We start from the raw sequence: 11,090 nt of genomic DNA on the forward strand, positions 1-11,090 counted from the left end.
AAAATATAACCGAGGGCTGTGAAAGTCTTCGAAAATAATAAAAGAGTATTTGTGAGGGCAGTTCTAATGTCCTCGGAAATAATAAAAGAGTATTTGTGAGGGCAATTCTAATGCCCTCGGAAATAATAAAAGAGCATTTGTGAGGGTAGTTCTAATGCTCTCGGAAATTTCTTTAAATTATTAACAAAAGCATTTAAAATGCTCTCGGCTATACTTTTTTTTATAAATAAAACGATTTAAAACCGAATTTTACCTATTTTATACCAAACAATTTCAGACTTGATACATACACAAATTATAAATACTGAATTTGATATAAAAAAATACCAATAATCCAAAAATACAATTATCCAATAAACTTTAATCTTCAATTCATTCAACATTATAATATCTAATAAACTAAAATACCAATTAACCCAAAAAAAACATCATATACCCTTTGTCTTTGTGACTCAAGAGCTTGTCTTTCAATTTCAAATTGCATTTCTTCCCCTTGTCATTGTGACTCAAGAGCTTGCCTTTCAGTTTCAATTTGCATTTGTCTTTGCGCCTCTTGTGCTTCTCTTTTAGTCTCATGTGATTCTCTTTCTGACTCAAGAATTAAAGTCTCCAGTTGTTCTCTTTTCAAAGTCTCCTCTTGTAATTCAGTACGCAACTTTCATTTTCAACGTCGATCAGATTTCTTAACACCAAACTAGGGTTATATAGAAAAGAGTATTAAAAATTAATTAATTTCAATCATTTGAAATGTTTAGATATTTTAAACTTAGTATGATTAATTTAGTAACACAATTTCACTAAATAAAGTATCTACGGAGAATGAAATAAACAATATCATTTAACCATCAATAATGTCAATATCGTGTTACAAGAAAAACCTACATCTTATATAGTCCAAATATCACTCAAATACACATCATCATATCAGATTTATTAATATCTAACATATCTAATGAAGAAAAATATTTAATTTGATTTTTAACATATCTAATGAAGGCAGACAAACATATCTAATGTAAATTTCTAAATGAATGTAAATCCAACAGGCATTCAAACAATATATCTAATGAATGCAAACATCAATGTTCATAGTCTGGAAAGACCCTTAATTTGGTTTTCAACATCATTTATATTAATATATACAAAGAATCGGGGAATACCTGGAATCGGGAAGCTGACGAGAAATCGATCTGGATCGGGGAAAGTAAATCCAGCAGTCAAGTGATTTGAACCTCTAAATCAATTAAAACGAAAAATATCATCACACAAAAGTTTAAGATTTTACTAGAACTTTGCTTTGAATCCAATATTTCAATTCACAACTCAAACAAAGTTATCAACCATTTATCATACATCATCAATAATGATTTATCAACCATTTATCATATAATGACTTATCAACCATTTATCATATAATCAGGATACTGCAATTATCAACCATGACTTATAAACCATTTATCATACATCATCAATAATAATTTGAAGACCTAAATTCAATTGACTAAGACACAATCATAAACAATGACATAAATATATATATCCAATGAATCAGTCACATAGAGCTTATAAACAAACAATATATCCTATGTTTGGTGATCAGCTACTATTGGGTGGGATTGTAAACAAGCTATTCTAACAATACAAAGTTAACTTAAAAACAAATTACACTACCAAATTATAAGGAAAGATTTTTAATAATAAGATTAATAACATGATGATGAATATTCAGTCTAAGATTCTTAATAATATGGTAAAGATAATATATCAATATATTATCGAACAAAGATATTATAACAATATATTTTATTGAACAAAATATTATAACAATATATTTGAATATCATTCAAAGGCTATATAATGTGAACTGTTACATAACTTTTTTAAAAATATTGCTACAGTTAAGAGCTTTTGCTTGATCACAGCGATAAAATCTGAACAATTTCATATTGAAGAAGAAACATTTGCAAGGAAAAGAGATTTAAACATTCTATTGCAGTCACTTGTTCAAACCACGCCCAATCCAATTAAAACTCGCATACTATGAACCTCATCTTAAGTAAAATCCTTTTTCAAAATTCAAATAAGAAAATGAAGCTAAATTTCTCCATTATTCATCTCTACCTATCAAATTCTAGGTCGGAACAACCAACCAATCGTAATCTTACACCAATTTTCTAAGCTCTTTAGAAAAAAAGACCTCCAACAGCTCTTCAGTTTCCGTTTACTCGTGATTATTATAAATCTTACATACGGTTGCTAGATCTCTCTCTCTCTTTCTCAAAGGCACACATACAAACACACACAGTCTTTAAGGTCTGACATTCGGATATGATGATAATAGAATTTGAACATAACAGGGAATATTTACAGTATCTAGACCTAAGCACAAACAACTTAACAGGGAATATTTAGAATGGTTTCATAAGGTTGAAAGAATTCTCCATTTCTGAGAATTTAATACAAGGTTCATTAAGTTCAATCTTCTCATCAAATTGCAGCTTGACGAAGATAGATATATCAGAGAATTTGTTTGCAGGACAAATCCCTAATGAAATTTCTTACTGTAAAGATTTTAAGATATTGAAATCTTAAATCCGCAAAGATGAGAAATGAAAATACCTTATCACAAAGGCGGCAGCGGCTCTCTAAAACACTAGCAAAGAAACAAACACAGCCGTAGATCTGGACAGAAAGAGGCGGGCGATCGATGGAACAGAAAGAAGAAAGAATCTGGACTGGACAGAAAGAGGCGCGCGGTTCGCTGAATCGGGACGGCGACGACGACCTGGACGACGACAGAATCTAGACGGCGACGGAAGCTGGTTCGCTATTCGGGATCGACGCCGGAGTGAGATGGCAGAGAGGAAGAAAGAAGAAAGAATCAGGTTTAATTAAAATTATTAAGAAAGTGTTTCTGTTTCCCTCGGAAATAAAAATATCAATGAGAGTACAAATCAAAGGTACTCGAAAAAAAGTCTTATCAGCTACAACTATGTAAAGCCCTCGGTGATTTACTTATATTTCAGCGAGAGCGAAATAATGCTCTCGGTTAATTATCTATTTCCGAGAGATTTTGATGGCTCTGGGTTAACATTCTCGGTAATTATAACATTTCTACTAGTGGTGATTTTGTAAGACTGAATTCGATAAAAATTCTATGTTCTTACACATTTTATTAAAATTTGAATTTATTGTTCCAGGATGCGACTTTTTGATATGATAAATGATCTCCCTACTGTGTTTGAAGTTGTAACTGGTTCTGCTAAAAAGTGGCAACAAACTGAGAAATCTTTGGTCACTAACTGAAACAGCAACAAGTCAAACTCCAAAATGGTATGTCCATTTTTTTGAATATCATTTAATTTTTCCTTATGGATACTTTCACACTTCTGCAATATCTCATTAACTTTGTCCTCTCCTGTAAATGTCAAAGTGTGTGGTATGTGTTATGTGCGATATCTGGAATTTTATTTGTCTCAATGATTTATATTATGCTTCATTATGTATAATGATTAATTTTCAGAATTATTTTGTTATTTTTTATTTCATTAGGTAAAGTTATATTTTCTGTATCATTATGATATTTTTCATACATAATAAATGTAGGTTTTTATGAAACAAAACGCATGCCCAAACAACTCATTAAAGGTATTTTTGGTCATTTGACCTAAATAATTAACTCTCTCATTAAACAATATTATTTTCAAATAACCCCGCATCAAACATTCCTTAAATATGTTTTTTCTCTTGATGAACTCATTTACTGTAATTTTTGGTGGTGCAGGGAATAGTAACTGAGTATCATAGACAAAAATCGGCATCGAAAGTCCTTTTTTTTCTTCTAAATGTTAATGTTTGTACAAAACAAAGTTGTCGCAAAAGCAACCTCTATCAATACTAATGGTGTGTATACCAAGTGTTTTGAACACATGACTTGAATGTTGTTCATTAAACAACTCAGTAATGAACCATATAGAATTGGTCATTGAGGGCCACCTTTTATACAACTGTATCGTATTCAGGAAGAAAAAACTAAAGAAAAGGTAACTTTTGTTTTGTTGAAAATTTCCTCCGCTTTATTGATAAGTTATTCTTACCTTAATTGTTTCTTTCTTTAGGAGACAATAATTAATCCTTTTATAAAGCGTTACATCATATCATGTCATGGTGTTCCACTCGGCGACATTGGGTAAAAGTCTATATAATGAATAGCTGCAATTCTTTTGATTTATAAATTAATTATTACGAAAGCATTCGTATGAAGCATTTTAATCTTTAAACAAGAGGGTGGTTATGTCAAAATTTGCGCCAATCTTTCTTATTCCCAGCTGCAACAAGTGTTCAAACATGTGGTAATATGTTCATTTCCTAAGAACTGTCTTTAATTATTCCCCTTGTGGATTGTTATCCCTTTGACTTTCTTGGAGATAACATGTATATTTAAAACATCTCACTACAATCTTTATTTTTGAGTTTACCTAACAACATTTAGTATGGTTATGTTACAAATATGTATTATTGGTTAAACACAATCACGTATACCCTTGATACTTATTGTTAGATAAATTGAACGGTCAAGAACTCCAACCGGTCAAGAACTCCATCCGGTCAAGAACTCCAACTGGTCAAGAACTCCAACCTGTCAAGAACTCCAACCTGTCAAGAACTCCAACCGGTCAAGAACTCCAACCTGTCAAGAACTCCAACCGGTCAAGAACTCCAACCGGTCAAAAACTCCAACCTGTCAAGAACTTCAACCGGTCAAGAACTCCAACCGGTCAAGAACTCCAACCGGTCAAGAACTCCAACGGGTCAAGAACTCCAACCTGTCAAGAACTCCAACCGGTCAAGAACTCCAACCTTTCAAGAACTCCAACCGGTCAAGAACTCCATCCGGCTAGGAGAAGTAATGACAAATCTAAAACCTAAACCTATCCAGTTGAACAGATGAACAACTTGAATGGCAAATCGGCCAGAAGAGACAAAATCCAGAACCGAAAGTAGTCCGGTTAAATTGCACAACCGGCTAACCTGTGAAGATGGAATGAAGTATTCAACGAGAAGACTACTTAAAGAAAGAAGTCAAAGATATCAAATAAAGATTAGTTTGCAAATTGGTGTAAACAGACATTTCGGGTATATGCAGAAGATGACATCAAAGGATCAGATTATGACATTACTATTTTGGTACAAGTCTGATGATATGCTGAAGGCTAAAGAAGATTTCCTAAAGAAATAGTTACCATTTTGGTATAAGTCAAAGGTGCAGCTCTCCAGATGCAGGTAACTGGTCAACCGAAAGTTGTCATATTAAGTAAAAGATAAATGAAGCTGGTCTACTCCATGCCTTGGAAGCTTAAACCGTAATTAATGCAATGCTGAACCTCTGCTCAACCAATCAGATTCAAGGATTACCCTGAAGGTATCCAGTGAAGAAATGTGACCGTTGGAAAATTTCACCTATAAAAGAAGGAGCTGAAGAGGAGTAAATGTAGTCACCAGTTACAATTCTAAGAGTTAATAGTTACAAGTTGTGTTTATCTCTCTACAAGATTCAAAGTTTAAGTGTGCATTTGAAGTGTGATTACAATTTCTGTGAGAATTGTTAGAGTGTTTATCGAGCAGTAAATAAGTCTCGATTGTGTAGTGTGGTTGAGTATTCCTTAGTGAATATCCTTCTCGTGGTTCGAGAAGTAGGGGTGACGTAGGTGTTTTATCTCCGAACATCCATAAAAACATGTGTCTTGTTCTTTACTTTCTTCCGATTCTACTTTCTAACCGACTCACACTATCATAACCGACTTACATCACTCTAACCGATTCATTAAACCTTAAACCGACCTCTTAATCTCCAAACCGATATTCTCCAAAACCTATCTCTATTCATCCTGTGTGTGTTGCTTCAGTCTGAAACAAAACATTTCCGCACTTGAACTCGGTTCAAAGGTTTGTGACAGCCTGTGTAGTATTGAAACCCGGTGTTAATATCTAACCGGATTAAATGCCAACCGTTGAGTATTGTCAGAAAGTGTTAACCGGCCGGACCCCGGTCCGCCATCCCCGATCTAGATTCTAACAATTGGTATCAGAGCAGTCAGTTTCAATAATCAAGCAACACGGAGCAAGCAAGCATGACTTTCGGCGAGAAACCTCCAATGCTAGAAGGAGATGACTTCGCAAACTGGAAAATATGCATGCATTTGCACCTAGTCACTATGGATGATGAGATGACATTCATTCTGTCTCATGGACCTATAAAGATTGAGAAGGATAGAAAGGAATGGACAACCGATGATAAAAGGAGAAACAATCTGGATAATCACTGCAAAAGTCACATCTTCAAGTCTTTGGACAGAAATACTTTCAGTAAGGTCAGAGAATGCAAAACTGCAAAAGAAGTGTGGGAAAAGTTGATCCAACTGTTTGATGGTAATGACCAAATAAAGGAGAACCAGAAAGAGCAGAATGCTCTAATGGAAGCTGAAAGCAAGGGAAAATGGGCCGATAGTGATTCAGACGACTCATCATCCAGCGACAGTGATGATAAAGTTGAAACTTGCTTCACGGCTAAGAAAGAATCTGAGGTATTTGATCTCTCCTTTAATGATTTTACCCGAGATGATCTAATTGCTGCACTCAATGACATGGTCATTAAGTACATAAAACTATCAAAATCTCTTAATCAAACTATTTCAAAAGGCAAGTCTAATAGTTCAAGTTGTTCATCTCAAATCAAATAGGTTGATGTTTCAATAAGTGAGATCTCATCTAAGAATGAGAAGCTCAAGGAAGAAATTATAAGCTGTAATGATATAACTTCAAAAGATGAGATGATTTATGTAAAGCCAACTTCAAGCTGGCTGAAACTTGAGAGAAGGGCAACTAGTTTGTATGGCAAAGAAAAATTTGACCGAAAATTAAGAGATGTTTACCAAAAATCATCCTGTAAAGTTAAATTATCAACAGATAGATATAATATACATACACACAACAGGAAGTCCATCAAAATAATCAAAGTATGGATTACTAAGGGATTAATAAGCCACGGACTCAAAGAAAAATGGGGACCAGATTTGCTATTGTCTATGAATGTAGGTAAATCAAGACAAAAGCTTGGAAGAGACAACATTGCATCCGGACAGCCGGCTGTTGACAGACACATCACATGAAGGGAACAAGCATGAAATGGATAACATCCTCACAAAGCCACTTCTCGAGTCTAAGTTTTCTTCCCTTAGAAATATTTTAGAATTGTTAGATTACAAAAAAATTTCATACAAAATTCTTCTTCAAATAATGTTCTCCTTAAACCAAACCGTTTTTCCAAAAAAAAACCGTCCAAAAAAACATAAGCTTCTTAAATCGGCCAAACATTACAAGTTTTAAATATTTTAAATAAAATAATCAAAAAGACAGAAATTGTTAGATAATTTATTTTTAATAAAATTTTTCGCAAAATTTTTTAAAGTCTTTTCCAAAATATTTTTCACAACAACAAACTCTTTAAACGACCATCGGACGCATGGTTTTGAATATTTTAAATAAAATAATCAAAAATAGAGAAATTGTTAGATAAATTGACCGGTCAAGAACTCCAACCGGTTAAGAACTCCAACCGGTCAAGAAGTCCAACCTGTCAAGAACTCCAACCTGTCAAGAACTCCAACCTGTCAAGAACTCCAACCGGTCAAAAACTCTAACCTGTCAAGAACTCCAACCTGTCAAGAACTCCAACCTGTCAAGAACTCCAACCTGTCAAGAACTCCAACCTGTCAAGAACTCCAACCTGTCAAGAACTCCAACATGTCAAGAACTCCAACCGGTCAAGAACTCCAGCCGACTAGGAGAAGCAATGACAAATCTAAAACCTAAAACCTAAAACCTAAAACTATCCGGTTGAACAGATGAACAACCTGAACGGCAAACCGGCCAAAAGAGACAAAATCCAGAACCGAAAGTAGTCCGGTTAAATTGCACAACCGGCTAACCTTTGAAGATGGAATGAAGTATTCAACGATAAGACTACTTAAAAAAGAAGTCAAAGATATCAAATAAAGAACAGTTTGCAAATTGGTGTAAACAAAAATTTCGGGTATATGCAGAAGATGACATCAAAGGATCAGACTGTGACATTACTATTTTGGTACAAGTCTGATGATATGCTGAAGGCTGCAGAAGATTGCCTGAAGAAAAAGTTACCATTTTGGTACAAGTCAAAGGTGCAGCTCTCCAGATGCAAGTAACTGGCCAACCGGTAGTTGCCATATTAAGTAAAAGACAAATAAAGTCGGTCTGCTCCATGCCTTGGAAGCTTAAACCGCAATTAATTCAATGCTGAACCTCTGCTCAACCAATCAGATTCAAGGATTACCCTGAAGGTATCCGTTGAAGAAATGTGACCATTGGAAAATTTCACCTATAAAATAAGGAGCTGAAGAGGAGTAAATGTAGTCACCAGTCATAAGTTCTAAGAGTTAATAGTTACAAGTTGTGTTTATCTCTCTACAAGATTCAAAGTTTAAGTGTGCATTTGAAGTGTGATTACAATTTCTGTGAGAATTGTAAGAGTGTTTATCGAGCAGTAAATAAGTCTCGATTGTGTAGTGTGGTTGAGTATTCCTTAGTGAATATCCTTCTTGCGGTTCGAGAAGTAGCGGTGATGTAGGAGTTTTATCTCCGAACATCCATAAAAACTTGTGTCTTGTTCTTTACTTTCTGTCGGTTCTGTTTTCTAACCGACTCACACTGTCATAACCGACTTACATCACTCTAACCGATTCACTAAACCTTAAACCAACCTCCTAATCTTCAAACCGATATTTTCCAAAACCTATCTCTATTCATCCTGTGTGTGTGTTGCTTCAGTCTGAAACAAACCATTTCCGCACTTGAACTCGGTTTAAGGGTCTGTGATAGCCTGTGTAGTATTGAAACCCGATGTTAATCTCTAACCGAATTAAACGCCAACCGTATAGTGTTGTTAGAAAGTGTTAACCGGCCAGACCCCGCTCCGCCATCCCCGTTCTAAATCCTAACTCTTATAGGGGCTTTTGGTTGTTGTTGGCGCCATATCCCGCATCAGGATCGTCAAGGAAGCTACTTGTCAATTTATGACATGTCTGCCCTACCATTTCAGGTTTGATTTATTTATTTTAAGTTTAAAAATAATTTAATTCGAAAACTATCTACGTTTCAAATCCTTGTACTTGTCATTTCCATTTTGATTGTCTAGTTTTAAGTTTTATAGTCTTTACACTATCTTAGATTTGCTGATTATTTACTGACATTAGTGGTCATCCTCGGGACCCTATTGTTGAATCTATGATCATAAGATGATGATGAGAATAAACCAAATAATGATGATAATTGATTATAATATATATATATATTATTGGTTAATGATGAATATTTCCACACCATGATTTAATTATATGAATACCTGTGTACTTATATGCTCAATTACATTCTTTCTCCATGCCAAATTGCATATCTATTATCAATCATTCATTTCAGATAGAATTAGAATCGGATTTGGATGTTTAAACATAATAAGATAGGTATTTTACCTAACTTCGAATGTCAATACTGTTGACTTGATTTCCATTTTAAGTATTCAAAAATTGAATTGATCGATTAACTATTCCACCACCCGAAGCTAGAAGAGTAGACTAATGGGGAGACCAAGTTATGGCCTAAATTGTAGCTGTATACTCTATTAATTTTAGACTAGCTATTGTGATTGCAGGTTTCAAGCCAAAAGTTGTTTCATTCATATTCTTTTTAAATATAATATACCATCCATACCTGATTATCAAGCTCGCTATCATCGTATCATATAACCATTTCAATCTACATACTTAATTCATTAAAACAAAATTAGACCCATTATAATAAAATTCAGATGCAAGCTTTATGATCTATTATTGATTTAGTCTCTGGTGTGCAGGTAAGAGCAAACAATGAGGTACTTGAAAATGGAATAGATCATCAACATTTGTTGCTGGGTTCAGAAACAAAGATAATAAAGACAGCGATGATGAAAGTGATGGAAGTGAAGAAGATCCAGTGTAAACTCGTTTACCAGCCAGTTCTATTGGATCAGAATATATATATATTTCTTAATTGTTTGGTCTGTTAAGTATACAAATTTGTCTTTTAGTCTAATTGTTTTTTTAAACCATTAGATCTTTATCAAAAACTTGTAATATATATATGATTTTATAAGATAATATTGTTTAGAGGATTTATATTTTTTTTATTATTATTATTTAAAACGTTAATAAATGGTAGGTAATGATTTCTAAATGTTCTTTATATAATTAATTTAAAAAAAATTAAGATAAAATTGTCAAAAGAAACTAAAAATAAATTTAAAAATAAAATAGACTTTTAGCAACGCTTAAATGAATATTACCGACACTTAAATAAGCGTTGCTAAAACTTACGCCTAACCTGCTTTTGGCGACATAAGAATAAGGGTCAGTGATCTTTTTGGCGACGCTATTAAAGGTTGACAGAAGTCTTTTTAAGCATCGCCGAAAGTCTTTTTTGTTGTAGTGCGTGGCAATCGTGTCGTTCGTGTCATTCGTGCTAATTGTGTCGACGATTGTGTTGTGCCGACCTTGCCGATCGTATTTTAACTGACGAACGACGTTTCTTTATTTTATTTTATTTTATTTATATTATTTTTTTTACAAATATTACTTAATACTAAATAATTTAAAATTTATAATATAATAACTAATAAAAATGATTACAATTATCTTATTTAAAAATTCTTGTCATCTTAATGAATATATAATAAAATTGATAGCATCTTGTATTACCTTTTAGCTACACTTAAAAAGTTATTTTGCCTAAATTGACTCGACATTACCGACCTCCTATCATAAAAGAGAATTATTTCCAACCGACTTGACATTAAGCACAACCCACAAGTCATATCCCTAATCTTATATCATTACTTTGAATATTTTGCTCCATCCGGATCTCGTCATATTTTCGACCACCTTCTACCCTCACATTGTGCATTTTTTTATCCTGGCTCGTCATTATTGACCAACATGTACCTTCACTTTGAACATTATGCA

General features: G+C 33.6%; 1 long non-coding RNA gene across 1 annotated transcript; it reads right to left on the reverse strand.

Annotated features, from left to right (window-relative positions):
* Positions 1-262: 262 nt before the first annotated feature.
* Positions 263-2,911, reverse strand: LOC124922685. Its single transcript, XR_007097854.1, has 3 exons — positions 2,620-2,911; positions 1,161-1,234; positions 263-694 (listed from the first exon to the last, which is right to left on the reverse strand). It is a non-coding gene; the product is annotated as an uncharacterized LOC124922685 (long non-coding RNA).
* Between the last annotated feature and the right edge of the window lie 8,179 nt (positions 2,912-11,090).

Source organism: Impatiens glandulifera, chromosome 1 (genome assembly GCF_907164915.1).
Source record: "Impatiens glandulifera chromosome 1, dImpGla2.1, whole genome shotgun sequence".
Lineage (NCBI taxonomy): Eukaryota > Viridiplantae > Streptophyta > Magnoliopsida > Ericales > Balsaminaceae > Impatiens > Impatiens glandulifera.